At 44.4% G+C, this 16684-nt stretch overlaps 1 protein-coding gene across 3 annotated transcripts in view; it reads right to left on the bottom strand.

The window, feature by feature from the left end:
* Positions 1-16684, bottom strand: part of CCDC85A (coiled-coil domain containing 85A) — a 68832-nt gene that overhangs the window by 17945 nt on the left and 34203 nt on the right. The gene's annotated exons all lie outside the window — the stretch shown is intronic.

Here is a 16684-nt window from a genome sequence, read left to right as displayed (position 1 = left end):
CGTCCCACATGGACACTGCACCGTCCCACATGGATAATGCACTATCACATGGATAATGCATCATCCCACATGGATAATGCACCGTCCCCCATGGCCCACATGGATAATGCACTATCCCATGTGGATAATGCACTAACCCATATGGATAATTCACCATCCCACCAGGTCAGCACTGCAGAGCCCAGGGAGTGCAGAGGGTGCTGTGCAGGCAGAGGGGTCAGGGGTACCCCTCACACCCTCCCAGGGCTCTGGGGCACACACAGCCTCCCCAGCAGCACAGCAGCTCCTGAGCTCCACCAGGCCGTGCTGCCACAGCTGGGGCCAGGCTGGAAGCAGCTGTGTGTCCCCAGGGCCTGGGAGGTCCCCAGATGGTTGACAGCAGGACCAGCCAGGGCACAGAGCAGCTCACGGCATGTCCTCCTCTGCCCCACTTGCCAGGGACACCCTCCCACTGCCCTCAGGAGTGCACAGAGAGCAAACCCTGCCTGCTCCACTCACCAGGCACTCACCGACCTCCACAAGGGCAATCTTTGGTGCCTTGTGAAGAACATGAGGCACTCCCAGTCTGCTCCCAAAAACTTGACATAAGAAGTGGAGATCCCTGATCCAGCACTAAAAGCACCCATGAGATTTACCATCAGACATTTTTTGAGTCACTGAGAAGTGCTGCTCTCAAAGTCCTGGATCTAAGAGGGAGACATGTCTAGGAATGCAGCACTCAAGTGTAAGAAAAAAGGTGCAGAAAAACTGCTGTGACTCCTGCACTTCTTTGTGTGTAGGGGGAATTCTGCATGTACTCATTCCTGACTCAGTGAGCCACTCAACTTCCCGTGAGATGTCAATTCCCATCACACATTTGTACTCACATTGCCATGTAATTAGCAACATTGATGATTGATGGTATGGAATCCATGGGTACTGAGGCACTGCTGATGCTGATACAGCCCTTCAAAGCTGCATTGACAGCACAGCTGTTTACTGGTTTAAATTGACAGATGAATTTGGGCATGAATTTCCTCTGATAGCTCAACACTAATGCAGCCTGCCCGTAAAATAAGGGAAATAAGGTGTCACTAACTGCTCTTACAAGGCTGCAATAGGCTAAAATATGCATGGGAATTTACACAACATGAAGACAACAAACAGTAATTTGTCAAAGATGATTAATGCCCAGCCAGGCACTGGATTAAAAATAGCCTTGTGCAATAAAAGAGGAAGAGGTAATCTGAGGTTCTGCAGGCTCTGCTGCCTGAGGAGTTTCATAGTTGTTGATGGGTGCATCTCTGGAGAGCGCTGAGCCCGGCTCAGATGAGCACTTAGGAGATGAACAACTCATTCAATTAACTGCCAACGACAGGGACCCTCCCACCAAATCAGCTCCTTCCCAGCACAGGCACTCCTGGGAAGGGCTGCAGGAGCTCCCTCACATCACATTAGCACAGGCAACAGCCCCCAGCACATCCCAACCCTCCCCTCTGCTGTTTTCTGTGTGAGATGGCTCCTGAGCACTCATTATGTCAGAGGGAAGGACCAGGAGCTCCCTCTGGCACTGGCCAGCCCTAAATTCATTGGTTACAGGTTCACTGCTGTGTCAGTGTGGGCTTGAACTTCACACTCCAGTCCAGCTTCCCAGCTGTTCCCTCCCTGTGAGCTCCCCTCTGGATTCTCTTCAGCTCCAGGCTGTCACAGACACATTTTATGAAAAATCCTTTCCTTAGGATTTTTCTTCCTGAGAAGCTCAGAGGCCTCAGGAACAAAATGCAAACACTGATTATCTGCTGCTGTGGAATGCAACAGGTGCATCTGTGATAGGTCTCAGGTGGTTGTTTCTAATTAATGGCCAATCACAGTCAGCTGGCTCGGACTCTCGGTCCAAGACACAAGCCTTTGTTATCATTCTTCCTTTTCTATTCTTAGCTGGCCTTCTGATGAAATCCTTTCTTCTACTCTTTTAGTACAGTTTTAATATAATATATATCATAAAATAATAAATCAAGCCTTCTGAAACATGGAGTCAGATCCTCGTCTCTTCCCTCATCCTCAGACTCCTGTGAACACCACCACACCAGGCCTTCTGTGATTTCCTGCCTGAGCATTCCTTATCTCCTCAGATAACACACACCTCTAGGCAACATCTGCCTCTTATCAGTTTTATTCCTTCACTTGTCTGTTGGGAGTCCAGAGCAGAGATCCCTGCTGCTGCAAATCACACAATTCTGCCTCAGTTCTCAACTTCCCAATGCCAGCTGAGGATTTGGTCTGGAATCTCTGTGCCTCTTAACCCTCCTGAAGTGTGAAACAGTTACTTAAATCTCTCTTGTAATCTGATTAAAAGGGAAAATTAGGTCATCTACTAAAGGCTTGAGCAAGCAAATCCTAATGTATGTGAGTCTTCTTGACACACAGACAAGACACATATATATTTCAGGATCTGTTAATATATTTATGCTGGGATGTTATGAGCTTAGAGGAAAAATGAGCAGAAAAGCCAGCCAAGGACACAGCAGACAGAGGAATTGAAAACACAGTGAAAGTGAAACACAGTCACCAAACTTTAAAAAGACTCAACCCAACAAAAGTTGCACTCGAAGTGTTTATGAGAAGACCTGTATGATCCATCTTTTCTGCTCTGGAACCTCCTGTGCAAACAGGTCAGTCACTGGCTCACATTATTACTGCCAGATTTGACCTCTGTAGGCCCCTTGGTTACAAGATTTCCATTCCTTCCCATCTCTCTTTGTGAGGCACTGCTAAGGGTGTAATAGTCAGGAAAAATCCTCATTCTCAGGAATAGGCTACCACCAAATGAGCTCTCCTCCTTGAGCTTCCTGTGCTCCTAACATCACTGAGAACATGATCAACGTGGTGCTTCATTCCAGGGCTGAAATAAAACCATTTTCTGAGCTATTGGAGACACAGAAATATCTTGCTCTTAGGGAAATGCAGTGACAATTCACCCTCTCTCCACATCTGTCACTCTAACATGTTGTAAGAGAACATCAATATTTACGTAGCTGATCTCTTTTTCTTTTGACAACCACACTCTTGAAGCAAGGAGATATTTTGGGGTTATGTCAAACTTTATCAGACACTTCTTACACTGCTGCCAAAGGCATATTTGTGCATTGGATTTATCCATTTTTATATGACTGTGCCTGGTCTCAGTCCAGCAAGAAATTCATAATATTCTTTAAGCCAGATTATCCTCTGCTGTTTTAGAATGGGGGAGGATGTCATGTTAAATTCTGATATTTTCCTTTTTCTTTCTGGGTTTGTTTTGGTTTGCTAGTTTGGTTTTTGTTTGGTTTGTTTTTTTGAGGCTTACAACTCACAGACAGCTGTGGGACTGCACTGGAGAACATTTTAAAGTCCAAGATCCTCTACACACTTATTATATCCCTGGAAAATGGGTGAGAACCCCACAGAAGGCAAGAACCCAGAGGTTCAACCAACTTTTCTGCTTGTTCATAGGAGCTGGAGTAACAAGCTCAGTATGGCAGGGGGAAGGGATTTTATCCAACAGAGGAGTACTTGAGGGAAAGACAGAAAGGGAGACGCAAGGCAGTCCTCACATCCTCATGGCCAGAAAATGGAAAATCATGATTTGGTGAAAATGCAAAATTCACCTGGGTTCTGTTACCAGCAGCTCTCACTGCTTTGGTATTCATGTTCCTAAAGGAGGTCTCCAGAATCCTTGGGAGCCACATCCCAAAGCACATTTTTAAACACTCAGGGTATAAATAAGGGAAACTCATTCCAACAATTCACCTGGGCAAACGATTCAGCATGTTGGGTTAGGGATACTTTGATGTGTGGCAATAAGAGTTTGGCTGAGGTACATCCAACTTCAACAAACTCCATTTGTTATGCTGCTCTTCCAGAATCACAGAATTAACTGGGTTGGAAAATACCTTTGAGACTCCTGCACTGTGCTGGCAGGAATTTCATAATTGCACATCAAATCAGATTTTGGTCATTCAAATCCACACCCAGCACACTGCAGTGGCAACTAAATAATCTTTCAATAAATGGGAGATGAAAACCATGGTTGTGCAAGGGACGCTCTAAACCCTCCTGTAACTGCCTGGCAGCTCCTCACATTTAGGAAAGGGTTTCTCTGCTAACTGGGGAGCAGATTCAATGACATGCAAACCATCTCCCTGTCCTAGAATTCCTAGTCATCTGATTTAATTGCCTCAATATTAATATTCATGACTGAGACAAGCTATCACTGCAATCCATCCCCTTTCAGCTACCTTGCTTGGATATAAAAAAATAAAATGGCACTGTTGGATTTACACTCTCAGCAATTCACACCCCTTGCACTCAGTGCTGGCAGTGTCCACCTCCCCAGGGCAGGATCAGGAGACCTCCCAAGGTCATTTTTAGCCCTGTCTCCTATGCTTTTCTATCAGGGCTGCACATCTTACATAACATCCCTGACTGAGGAAGTGCTGGAGAGTTCCTTGTGCAGCTGAATTCCCCCAAATGCAGCAATGCTGGGATTAGTGCTGCCATGTAGAAAGAAAGACAGACATCTGCCCAAGGCATGGTTTTGTTAAGCTCACCAGAATGTTTAGGAGCTATTTCTGACAAAGGCACATATTCTCAGGAAGTTTTGGGACAGTGAGCACCATGGCACTAAGACAGGGTTTGCATTTCTCAGTCTTGCTGTTGTCTGGAATTCTCCAGCCCCAAGCTCAGATTCCTCCTGATTATGGATCCAGCAATTCTTGACTTCTCCCAGTAATTAAAAATGTCATTAACTAAGCTGAGCTAATTCACCAAGTGTGTCAAAACTGCATCCTAGCAAAGGGAAAAGCTGGCACATGGTGGTTCAAATATCCAGGGTGCAGTGGCAGCCCTGCCACTTCTCAGGCACTGTGTGCCATGTTTCCCCTTTCAGCACACATTACACGCAGACAGGTGCTAATTACCTTATCTCTGTAATCAGAGATTTTTATTCAGATTTCACACAAAAACAGTGTGTTTTCTCAGGTGCAGCCTGAGAAAACCTTTTAATCACAGATTAACTGTTTATTAGAAGAAAGTATACTCTCCTTACCTTAAGGCAGCCCTTGCCATGCCTTTACCCATTCAGTGATGGGGTCTGACTCAGACTCCAAGGTGTTAGCATTTGCCTGGATTTAGGTGCCACTGTGGATCAGGCAATTCAGTCAGCAGGTCTGGACTGACTGTGCACACACTCCCCTGTGGTGAAGCTCTCCCAAGGCTTTCCTTCTTCCCCAGGTCACCAAGCAATGCCCCAGGTCACCCAAATGCTGCCTGTGACACAACTTACTAGAAATGTAATGTTGGCTTCCACTTAAGAACATTACTGATTTAGGCTTAGGAGGTTTTGTTGCACATTTAGCTTTAGGTGCAACAAAATTTCCAGTTCAATTCACCTGGAAAAAAATAAACTCAAAAAAAAAGCTTAAAAAAAGGTTTAAAAACCTTGCATGGAGAATGAAGGATTCAACTACAGCAGCACCTAAAAATCATTTTAGATGTCAGCTGAGGCAATGCTCTTGCTAACAGTTGATAACACAGTCACACTAATGGGCTGCTGAAACACTAACCTTGCTTTGTTTGAGGTTTTTTGGTGCTAGAGGTGACAACAGCAAGGCTTTCCTTGCTGGCCTGTTTGATACTCTGTTAGCTCCCCTCCAGCCTGTGCTAAATGCATTTGGCACAGTATTGATGGAAACAGAGAAAATCAAACCCATTATACTGTTGCTGAAGCCTTTCCCACTGGCTGGCAGCTTGTTTTGCTATTGACTGCTGTGGTTTATGATGGGTAAAATCTTTATTGCTTCCATTTACTCAGGTTTGTCCCTGTGCCACCACGCTCTCCTGGGCTCATCAGGAGTGTCCCCAAAGCAGGCACAGCCCCAGGCCAGGAAACACAGCAGAAGGAAAGGGGGGTGGAAGTTCAGCAGGATCCTGCATGGAACCCAATGGAAAGGTGGAAAAGGCACAGCTTTGTGCTGGGAAGGGAGATGAGGCACTCATTCATCTCTCCAACCCACTGCCCTCATCTCCTTCCTTCCCCAAGCCAGGCTGTTCTCAGGCTTGTCTTTTCCAGCTGATTTCACACAGGAATCTCGACCTCACACCAGTGTCATTGCATCTTTTAAGTGTCCCTTGCTGAAAAGACCCCGGGTCCCTTCCAAACCTGTGGCCACTGAGAAACCACTGTATCCACAGAGCCACCTCCAGCTTTTCCCAGTTCTGCTGTGCCTCTGTAAAATGAACATTTACAGGATAACATGAAAAAAAAAATACTATAAATGAAAATACAAAGCTTCCCAGCAGCAGCAAGATTTGTGCAAAAACCAGGGGGTCAAACTGACTGAGACACCAAATACATGCACTAAAAGTCACTCACAATCCCCACAATTCTCCCCAGATGCTCACAGCCACTTTTCTTAGTTCATAAAATTGTATTTCACAAGCTCCAATCATCAGATGTTGAAGAGACATGGTTTAGAAAAGTTAGTTTAGGTGAGAATTTCGCTATTGGTACAGCAATCTCAGGTTAATAATACATTGGCTCCCACCTGGCAAACTGCAGCTTAGGCCAAAGCTGAGAACCACATCTCCAGGAATGGTGAATCAGAGCAAACCTCTCAATCACTTTTATGCTCATCTAGTGCCTTGTTAGGAGGCAGTTATCCAACCTGTAAACTCCTCTTTTATGGGGAATTGTTTGTGTGACTCAATCCCAAATCCAAACAATGTCCCTGAGAGTACAGAAATAGAAGCTCCCTCATTACTGAAACCATTGAACCATTGAACATTTTGTTGCTACAACTACAAAAGAGAGGCCAAAACTCACAGCAAAGATCAATAGCCACATGAATATGTGGGGGAACAGCCAGCCCACAACAGTCCCTGTTCTGGGTGTATGTGGGGTAAATTTGAAGGAGAGAGAAGGGCTCCAAGAGATGTTGGGCAGCAGGCAGTGCCAGGAAAGCAAGAGGGGCAGCAGGGCCACTCTCAGGCTCTGTTCCCAGCTCCTTGCCTCACTCTGATCCTGCTGATGCTTCATTCCCTGCAACAGGAGCATCCTGCATGAGCTGTGCTGTGCACACAGCATCCAAAGCCTCCTATAAACACAGCAGGAAAAACTACAAACCCAGTAAACATCCAAGGGAAAAGGCAGCAAGACGTGCACAATGATCCAGCTCTGTGAGGAGCATTCTCATGAGCAGGCAAGGGCAGGAGCTGGGGAACTGCCAGAGGAAGACAGGCCAACCTGGGCAAAGCCAGAGGAGATTTAAAATTATCAGGACAAAGGAGGGTTTGGATTAATTTCTCTACACTGAGTGATTAAGATGTAGGACAGGCTATTAAATGCAGTAAAAGATGTTACAAGATTAAATATGTCCTGGGGACTGAAACCACCCTCTTGCTTCCAGAGCCCATTAAAGAGCCATGGTACAGCAACACCTGCCTGTCCCTCCTGAGCTGGGCACATTTAAAGCAGGAAAGATGAGCATTTTGTAAAATTACTGCACCAGCAATCTCAGCACAGCACCTAATTCCAAGGAAAAATTAGCTCTATCCATTTCAGCTGGCAGCTACACAATAGCAGAGGGAAAGGCTCTTGGTGCAGTCTCCATCTCCCCTGTAAGACTCTCTTGGAATGATTGGGGAAGGGATAACAGAAAGAAATAATCAAATGACAAGGTATTAAAAATCTGTCAGTGCAAACATGATGCTCTCTAGGGACTCACATCTCCACAGCTGGAGCATCCATGTCTCCAGACAAAACCCTTGGGAGGGGGAGCCCCAAGAGGGACCTCAGGGATCAGGAATCTGTGTCCAGCTCTGGCCGAAATCACCACTCAGCTACTTCAGCACTTAGGAAAGCTCTGCAGATGTCTCCTGCATGTTCCTGACAGCCCAAACATTCTGACCTCAGGGGTAGAAAGATTCCAGAGCAGACCAGACATTACCCAACATAGGATACTGCCCTAGTTTCAGCTCATTATTTCCCTAATTTCTGAAGATCTGCATATCTGATCAATATCCCTTCTGTACTCTTTAGTTTAGTATTCTTTAATACAATATAGTGTCATAAAATAAGAAATTAGCCTTCTGAGAACATGGAGCCAGATTCACCATTCCTTCCCTTGTCTGGGAACCCCACAAATACAATACCTGACCAAAGAGGTGAAGGAGGCACTTTCACTTTAGTACAATTCCAAGACTCAACTATCTCTCCATGCAGTCCTAACTAAAGGATTCAATTGCCTTCCATGGAATGGTCTGTCCACCCTTGTGGATGTGTGTCCATCCAAATCAGCCACCCAGCACAGCCATTCCCAAATCCCTGTCCTTCTCAAACACAGGAATTTATGCCTCTGCTGTTGGCTGCCCCAGCACCTTCTCCTTTAATGTTCCAAGCACCATTTCATCCAACAGGGATGAAATCAGCCAATGCAGGAAGTGCTCTAGAACCTCAACATGGCAAATCAGCACTGCAATAATTCCTCAAGTTTCTAAATCACCTGCATCCATTTGCAGGATGTATTCACCCATCACAGTGCTGTGTTCAACATCCAGCCAAAGCTGGGAGGACTCAGGGAGAGCAGCCCAACCTGAGAACTCTCCCAGCTGCTTATCTTCACCATCAGAACAAAACAAACATTTTAAACAAGGTCTCCTCTGTTTATTTCCTGGTTATTCACTAATGGGAAAGCAATTTACGCATTTCCTCTCCCCAAACATACAAATAATTGAGCAGGGTTTTGGTTTCAAAGGCTGCTGGAATGGTTTGTGTCCTTCTGGCTGAGGTTTACATGGAGCCCATGACTAATCCGTGCCCCTGGCTCAGGGAGCTCCTCAGGGCCCTTTCCTGCCCCTCCTGGGCCACTCAACACACACTGAAAGATGAGTCAGACTCAAAAATCAAGTGCATGTGTTTGTGTGGGCATGTGTGTGTGAGGGGAGGGTTCTCCTGCCCTCGAATTACCAGGATTTCATTCTGGCCACTCTGAAAGCTGCTTTTATAGGGTTACAAGGAGGAAGAATTTGCCTCATCAGCAGGCAAAAAGCAACAAGAGACATGTAGGCATTTCCCATTTATCATCTCTGATTAATACTACTAATTAAACTAAAATATAGTAATGTTGTGAAATAGAATAAATTCTAGAAAACTAAAAAAAAAAAACCCTGACATTTTTCTCTACCCGCAGCTGCAAAGTAGCACTGAATCTCCTGAGATTTTTTAGAATGAAGAAAAAAAGAATTATTCCCAGGGTTCTGGGCACAAAATGTAGATGTGACTGTAACTACAAACTGCAGGAAAACTCCAAGTAAAACAGTTGGGGGGGGGAAAGGAGATTCCAAATCCCATTATATGACATATGTATGACCATGTCAGAGACACAGGCAAAGCAGCATTCCTGCTGCTTTATTGCAGGGGGATCAGCTCAGATACTGTGGTGCTGTGGGCAGGGGAGGTAAAATTAGAGTATAAATAAGCTGTCAGGGCAGCTGCTGTAACCAAATGCAGACAGCATCCCAAAATTTCTGGAGAAAATTGAGACATATAGACAGCCTTGGAGGTTTAAGGCTAGAAAAATGCTATTAAAACAAAGCAGTCTGGCTTCCTGCCCTGTGGAGACAAAGGAATTTTGATAATAATTCCAGGAATGCCTGGTTTCCTTTTCACTGCTGGAAGTCGATATGGTTGAAAGAAATCTGTGGGCTTTTTCCTGTAAAGAAAATCTTGGCAGAAACAATTGGACCAAAATTAAATTTATGAATGAGGTTTTTTGTGTGACTTAGGACATGAACATAAGATCTGTAGCAATAAATTACTGCAGGAGGATTATATATTTCATGGATTTTGTGAGCCTGACAACCAGTTCCAATCCATGTGCACTATTTTTGCCATTCCTTAAAACAACCCTGCTTTCATGTTCACCTATGGAAACTTGTATCAATTACCTGCAGGAGAAAACTGCTTTTTTCTCACTTCTTTTACAGCATTCTGAGCACAAGAAGCAAACCCATCCGCCCCAGATAAAAACCACAGAACATCCCACATTGTTTCCTGCATCCACCTGCTCTACAAGGGTATGGAATTGCCTCTGTGGCACCAAGATTTGGCACATTACAGCTGTCAACATCCCTAAATCTTACACAAATATGACCCCCAGCACCTCCCTGGTATTTCCTAGAAGGCAACAAGCAATCCTGGCCTCACTAAGGGTACAGAGATCTGTTCTCAGCTTCAAAGCCCACAGAGCTTCCAGTCCTAAGGAAGACTGATAGAAAAACAGAGCACAAAAGGAGAAAAACAGAGACTAAAAGGAATCTCCTCTCCTCCCATTCTTCCCAGAGCAGCAATTACAGCACACCAACCCCAGAAAGGGCTGGCACACACAACAGTGCCTGCCTGGGAAGGTGCCAGCAGCTCAGGGAAATTATAAGCTCACTTTTCCCATAGCATAAACACATTTCAAGGAGGTTCCTTGAAAAACAAGGAACCTTTCCTCTGGCAGAGCAGCCACTGAGAGCTCCACACTTCCCTACCCTGCTCTTTCCCTGCTCTTCCCAAGGGAAAGAGAACTTTCTGGCACAGCTGAAATAACCCTTTTTGGGCACTCAGGTTCCAGTTCTGGTGGGAACTGAACTCTTCCAGCAGTGGCAAGTCCCACCATTCCTCATCAGCCAAAAAGCACTTGGGCAGCAAATGGAGTGAGAAGCAATGGGAACTGCTCCACTTGCTTTGTTTTGTAGAGCTTTGGTTGGTTTGGTTGTACCTTTTTTGGTCAGAAGGCAAAAAAGACATTGAACACATCTCTAGCCCATATCCCAGGAAGCTGCAGTGAGATTTCCCACCTCAGTCTCCTCCTGCTCCCACACCTGCTTGTTCAAAGATGATATTCCCAGGTTTCATTTTCACTTTTTGGGGAGGGAATGCTGGCAGAGGCAGCTGACACAGCTGGCTGAGTTCTGCTGAGAGGATTTGTTCTGTGCTGACCTGGTCTGGCTCCACAGTCAGTACCCAGGGACAATTTACACTGGGCAGGACAGCAAGAAAAGTGCTCCCACTGCAGAACACACGAGGTGACAAGAGGGGGTTGTTAGAAGGGCTTTTCCTGATTTTAGTGAACTCCTTCCTTCAGTCAGTGATCCAAGGATGCCCTGAAGGGTTATTCCCACACTCCCAGGAACTCTGACTCCAAGGGATGCTCAGGGAAAGAGGAAAAGCAACACCAGGATCAAACCAGGCTCACCCAGGTGTATGACTGTGGCAGCCCTTTTTGGTGAAGTCCCTCAGTAAAAGGACTGAGAGCTGCCGGGCCAACATTTTAATGAGACATCATTTCCACCTAAACTTGGGTCAACTTCCAGATTTTTGCTTGCTGATTCCTGTCTTTACTGAGGACATTTTATGTTTTGACAAAAAATCCTTTTCCTTGAATTAAGCATGAACACACAAGTTACTGCTCTGTCTTAGAATATGAGATTAAAGGGTTAGATCTCTAAAGGACTGGAACTTTTAGTAAGTGAAAGATTGAGGGATAGACTCACACCTGGATTTGGAGCTTTTGGAAGGGAGAGACAGGGTGGCAGAGTCAAAGAAAGGAAACATGACCTCAGTTTAAACTAACAAGTGACACAAATCTCTCCTGGTGGAAGTCAGAGGAATGCAGACCTGTTTGGGAAAGTAAAATCAGAGGAAGTGAGTAGCTATCAGCAATCTTATTTCCAGAAAAGAACCTTATCTTTACTGCCTCATTTTCAGCATCACCACAATGTTTCTCATGGGGTAGTAAAGAATTCCCTGTAAAGAATTTGCGTTTTTTTCTTGCCATCCATTACATCCAAAGTCTCCAATCCCTTGAGCATCAAACATTTGCCACTGGACACAGTAGATATTGGCAGTGGCCAATTTTGTCTCAGTGTAATTGTTCTCTGTGTCATGACAATTCCTACCCTATTCTTGTTTTTGCCAGAGCCCAAACAACATCCACTGCTGGGGCCACCAAATCAGCTTCTCGCACAGAGCCACAGAACAGTCTGAGTTGGAGCAACAGAGCACATTTCAGAATAACAAAATAAATATATTAAAATAAGTTGAAAATGTTTTTTGTCAAAAGCCCTTCCCTTGCAGTAATAGCAGCCTCAGTTCATAATTCCCAGGTTCAGACCCCCCCTGTGTCACAGGGTTTCCTAGGAACAGGACATGCCATCATAGACATGAATTACTTCAAGATCCAAATCAGTTTTCCTAGTCTTTAATCAGAGACACTTCACTCTTCAATATTTAACACACTGACCTAGGACTAAAGCAGGACACTTGTGATTTGAGTATCAATTTTTAAAGTGCTTCTGAAGTCTCAGGAGGCTTTTCCCACTAAAATTCAGCCCATGCTTAACCTATTTACATAGTCTTTCATCTTCCTGTTGTAAGAACATTCAATCAAATCTGCTGAGTCAGATAAACCTCTTTACAGGAAAAAGGATATTTGTCCTTTGGATTCAGGCTTGAAAAAGATAATGGAAACCACAAGTTTTCACAAATTCTGTAGTAAGTGCTGATATTCTGGGGAAACATCTTTGTGAATTATTACGTGCTGCTTGGGGAGCACATCTGAGGAAATTCTGCATCACAGAAAAGCTTTCCCATGCTGTAAAAAGATAATTTCCCATTCTGTACATTGCAACTTCTCAAATTAAATTCCTTTTCCTGCTGAAATACTGAATCCAACCCATCCAGCCTACAGTTCATTCAGGGTACTGAGTAGATCACATGTCGAGCCAAAGTCACTTTGATCCTAGGAAAAAGGACACTGATGAATCAGCAGAGTCATCCCCTAGATTGAATTTGCCACTAATCCAATCAGACCCAGCATTACTTTGCCCTCCATGTTGAGCAGCCCCTCCCAGTCTATTAAGGACAGAGGATTGTCACACACACATTTTATGAAAAATCCTTTCCTTAGGATGTTTCCTCCTGAGAAGCTGAGAGACCTCAGGAACAAAATGCAAACATTGATTATCTGCTGCTGTGGAATGCAACAGGTGCATCTGGGATTGGTCTCGGGTGGTTGTTTCTAATTAATGCAAATCACAGTCAGCTGGCTCAGACTCTCTGAGAGTCACAAGCCTTTGTTATTCATTTCATTCCTTTCCTTGCAAGCCTTCTGATGAAATCCTTTCCTTTATTCTTTTAGTATAGTTCTAATATATCATTCTCATTTAATATAATATACATCATAAAATAATAAATCAGCCTTCTTAAACATGGAGTCAAGATTCTCATCTCTTCCCATGTTGGGACTGCCTGCAAACTTCCACAATTATGTAAATAATAATTTTAAAAATATATATTCTCAAAACCAAAAAATAAAATATCCTAGTTTAATAAAAAACGAATTTTTTCAAAAAGTTATAAACAAACCAATCAATATTCAAATTTAAATATTAACATCTAATATAACCACTAAAAACATAAATACACCTCTAAAAACAGAAAAAAATTAAAAAACAAAAAACTGTCTCTTAATTCCAATGCATAAAATTGATCACATTCACTTATGGGGGAGCTGGCACAGGTTCAGCTGCATCCCCTGCTCTCTGTGCCACTGCTGCTGCAACCTGGGGCTCACCAAGCCCCAGGGGAGGCCAAGCTCCCCCTTCCAGAGTTTCCATTGAAATCCCACTGAAAATCAGCCAACTGAAGTCCCCAAAGCAGGGACCAAGAGAGGTACAAATGTGCCTCTCCCTCGTGCCCAGCCAGCTGTAAACACTGCGAGGTTCAGAGCTGCAGCCCCAGAGCAGGGCTGGGCCAGCTCTGCCAGGACAATCCCTTCCCTCCCCAGCAGCCTGCAATGGACGTTATGGACTGCTCTGTGTGTCCATCCTGCTAGGGCTCAGCTCCAGCTCTGCCAGGACAATCCCTTCCCTCCCCAGCAGCCTGCAATGGCTGTTATGGACTGCTCTGTGTGTCCATCCTGCTGGGAGTCAGCTCCAGCTCTGCCAGGACAATCCCTTCCCTCCCCAGCAGCCTGCAATGGATGTTATGGACTGCTCTGTGTGTCCATCCTGCTGGGAGTCAGGTCCCAGCTCACTGGGGAGCTCCCAGTTCTCATCAGGAACTGCCTCTCACCTGCTGCTCCAGACTTGGAGAGACCTTAAACCCTCCAATCTCCCAGAGCACAGGCAGTGAGTCACTTCACACTGCAATTAATTCCTCCTGCTCCTGGGAACCACAATACAGAAGTTAATCAAGTGAAAGAGAAATTAGGGATGTTGTTACTCAAACATCCAAGTCGTATTTCTGGACTCTGAGATTATTTCACATCTGTCATTCATTTGTTGAAGCTCCTCTGCAGAAAAAATAAGTTTATTTGAAATGTCACCTTTAAGGAGCCTCATAGCAAATTTAAGCTCAGTTAGCTCATACCCCACTAAATTGAAAATCTGTTAAATGAAATATGAATATGACTGAATTGCAGTTTCCATAATGCAATAGCACATAATCAAAGGTAGGATTGCTGTCACCAGCAGAATTCTCTCTAGAAAAAAATCTGTTTCATTGTAACAGGACAGGTTAATTACTTTTTGCCCCCCAATAAAATTACTTTTATATAGGTTTTGGTTATTACATTAGAACAAATGATGCATGGACAATTTTAAACATGATTTCTCTCTCCATGAAGACAATCAATTAGCAAACTCCCAAGCCTTTCTGCAGTTTTTACTCTGGGTTTATTGAAATTCTCTTCAGATTTTCCCCCATTCTCATTACTCTTGTTGCCTGATAATTCCTGAGACTGGGAATTATTAACTAAGTAATTAACTTCCTTACATCTTCATATCACCCATTAACATAAACCATTACCTTGAACACAGAGAGGTGCCAACAAAAACACCTGAAAGCACAGACAGCACTAAGAGTGGACATCTGCCTCCATGCCCTCAAAATGTTGCTCCTCTCTCCCTGTCAAACACATCTCTTACATTTGACATGTTTATCAGCTGCATAAATATGCACATTGTTAAATTTCACACTCAGAAGCATCACTTTGGCCCTGGGGCAGATATTCACATTGTATATTTTTGCAGCTGGAGGACCCACACAAGAGAAATATGCTTTGAAAAAGGCAGCCAGGTCAAGGCCATAGGAATGAAGATTTAATATTAAGATTTATTTAAGAAAAATAAATTTTTAAAATAACGATCCCTCCCCCCAAAAATAACATTCCAATGAAGTTAGATCCTGTTGCAAAGAAAGGTGAGGGGACAAGTGTGGAAGGAGTGAAAAAGTCCATTTTCAAGGGTGCCATTTAGGGCCTTTTTCAAGGGGTTAGAATTCACACAGAACCTTTTGCATGTTAATTAATCCAGCAGGGGAAGGGGCTGTCCCTGCCCAGCAGGTGGCTTGTCACCTCTGTCATTTGTCTGACATGTCACTGGTACTTCTGGCATTGTCACTGCTGCTCTGTGTCCCCTTTGCAGCCAGCCAGGGACTAAGGGCTTGTTTCTTTCCACGGGGATTTTCAGCAATTGTCCCCCACATTTTTGCTCCTAACTGGCCTGTTTTGTTACAGGAACAAACTGTAACCCTTCCAAATGCTCCTTTCAAAATGGGAATTGCCCATATTTATTCCTGGAGCCTGTCCCATCTCCAGAGAGAAAATGTCTAATTACTCTGCTCATCTCAGAGATTATTCACTCACTCATTTAGCTCCAGGGGAAGTGAGCACTCGTGGCATTTTCTTTTAAAGGCTTCTAATTCTGATAGTGTCACCAATGTAATGAGCATTATGATGTGAGTGACCATGACATGTATTTTCTCTAATAAACCAGCTCAAGCAAGGTCCCCATCCTAAAGAGCCACAACAGGGAGCTGCATGGATAAGATGATTAATCATGCAGGGGATGAGTGAAAATTTGCTCTTGATTTATTTACTTGAATTAGTCAATGCAAGCAGGTATGAAGGGAAGCAATTTTCCCTAGAAATGCAGGGAAAGCTTTGTATTCTTTATTCTCTCTCTGGCTTATGTCAGAAGATCATAAAACCTTTCCAGCTTCCTTTTCAGAAAAATGCAAAGCCAACACATAAAAGCTGCTGTGAAGTCAGTACCTGAAATGATGGACTCTGAGAATTTGGTCACAGCTGTCCTCAAGTGCAGAACAATCTGCAAAGAGCCCCTGGACCGCTGGCAAATGGGAACAGAGCAGAGGCACAGCTCTTCCCAAAGGTCTGGAGCTGGCACATGCACCCTTGGAGCAGCTGGTGATGGCTCTGAAGAGGGACAAACAAGTGACCATCACAGAGGCTCTGGGTGCAAGGTAGAGTTGAAACAGTTTTAGACACTTTGAGCAGGATTTGGGGGGGACTCAGGGTGCCAGATCCCAACTGGGCTCTTTAGATGCACTGATTTGGGCTCCCTGGGTAGAGAGAAGGCTGAGAAGGGAATTCCCCAGCACAGGAGAATGTCACAGGGCAGCTCTGCTGCAGCACAGCCACTGCTGCTCTCTGTGTTCCTCCCACTTGAGCCCAGGGAAAGCACAACAATCTGATTTTTCCTCCAATATTTACCTAGATACCATACAAAACAGGTACAGTTATTTGCATTTTCACACAACTGCTGCATTAATAATTGCTCCAGGCACCATAAGAGGAACCTTGGCTTGAGTCAAGAAGCA

Source organism: Melospiza melodia, chromosome 3 (assembly GCF_035770615.1).
Source record: "Melospiza melodia melodia isolate bMelMel2 chromosome 3, bMelMel2.pri, whole genome shotgun sequence".
Classification (NCBI taxonomy): domain Eukaryota; kingdom Metazoa; phylum Chordata; class Aves; order Passeriformes; family Passerellidae; genus Melospiza; species Melospiza melodia.
Note: the sequence above shows the minus strand (reverse complement) of the source record. Positions and strands in the feature narration are given on the sequence as shown.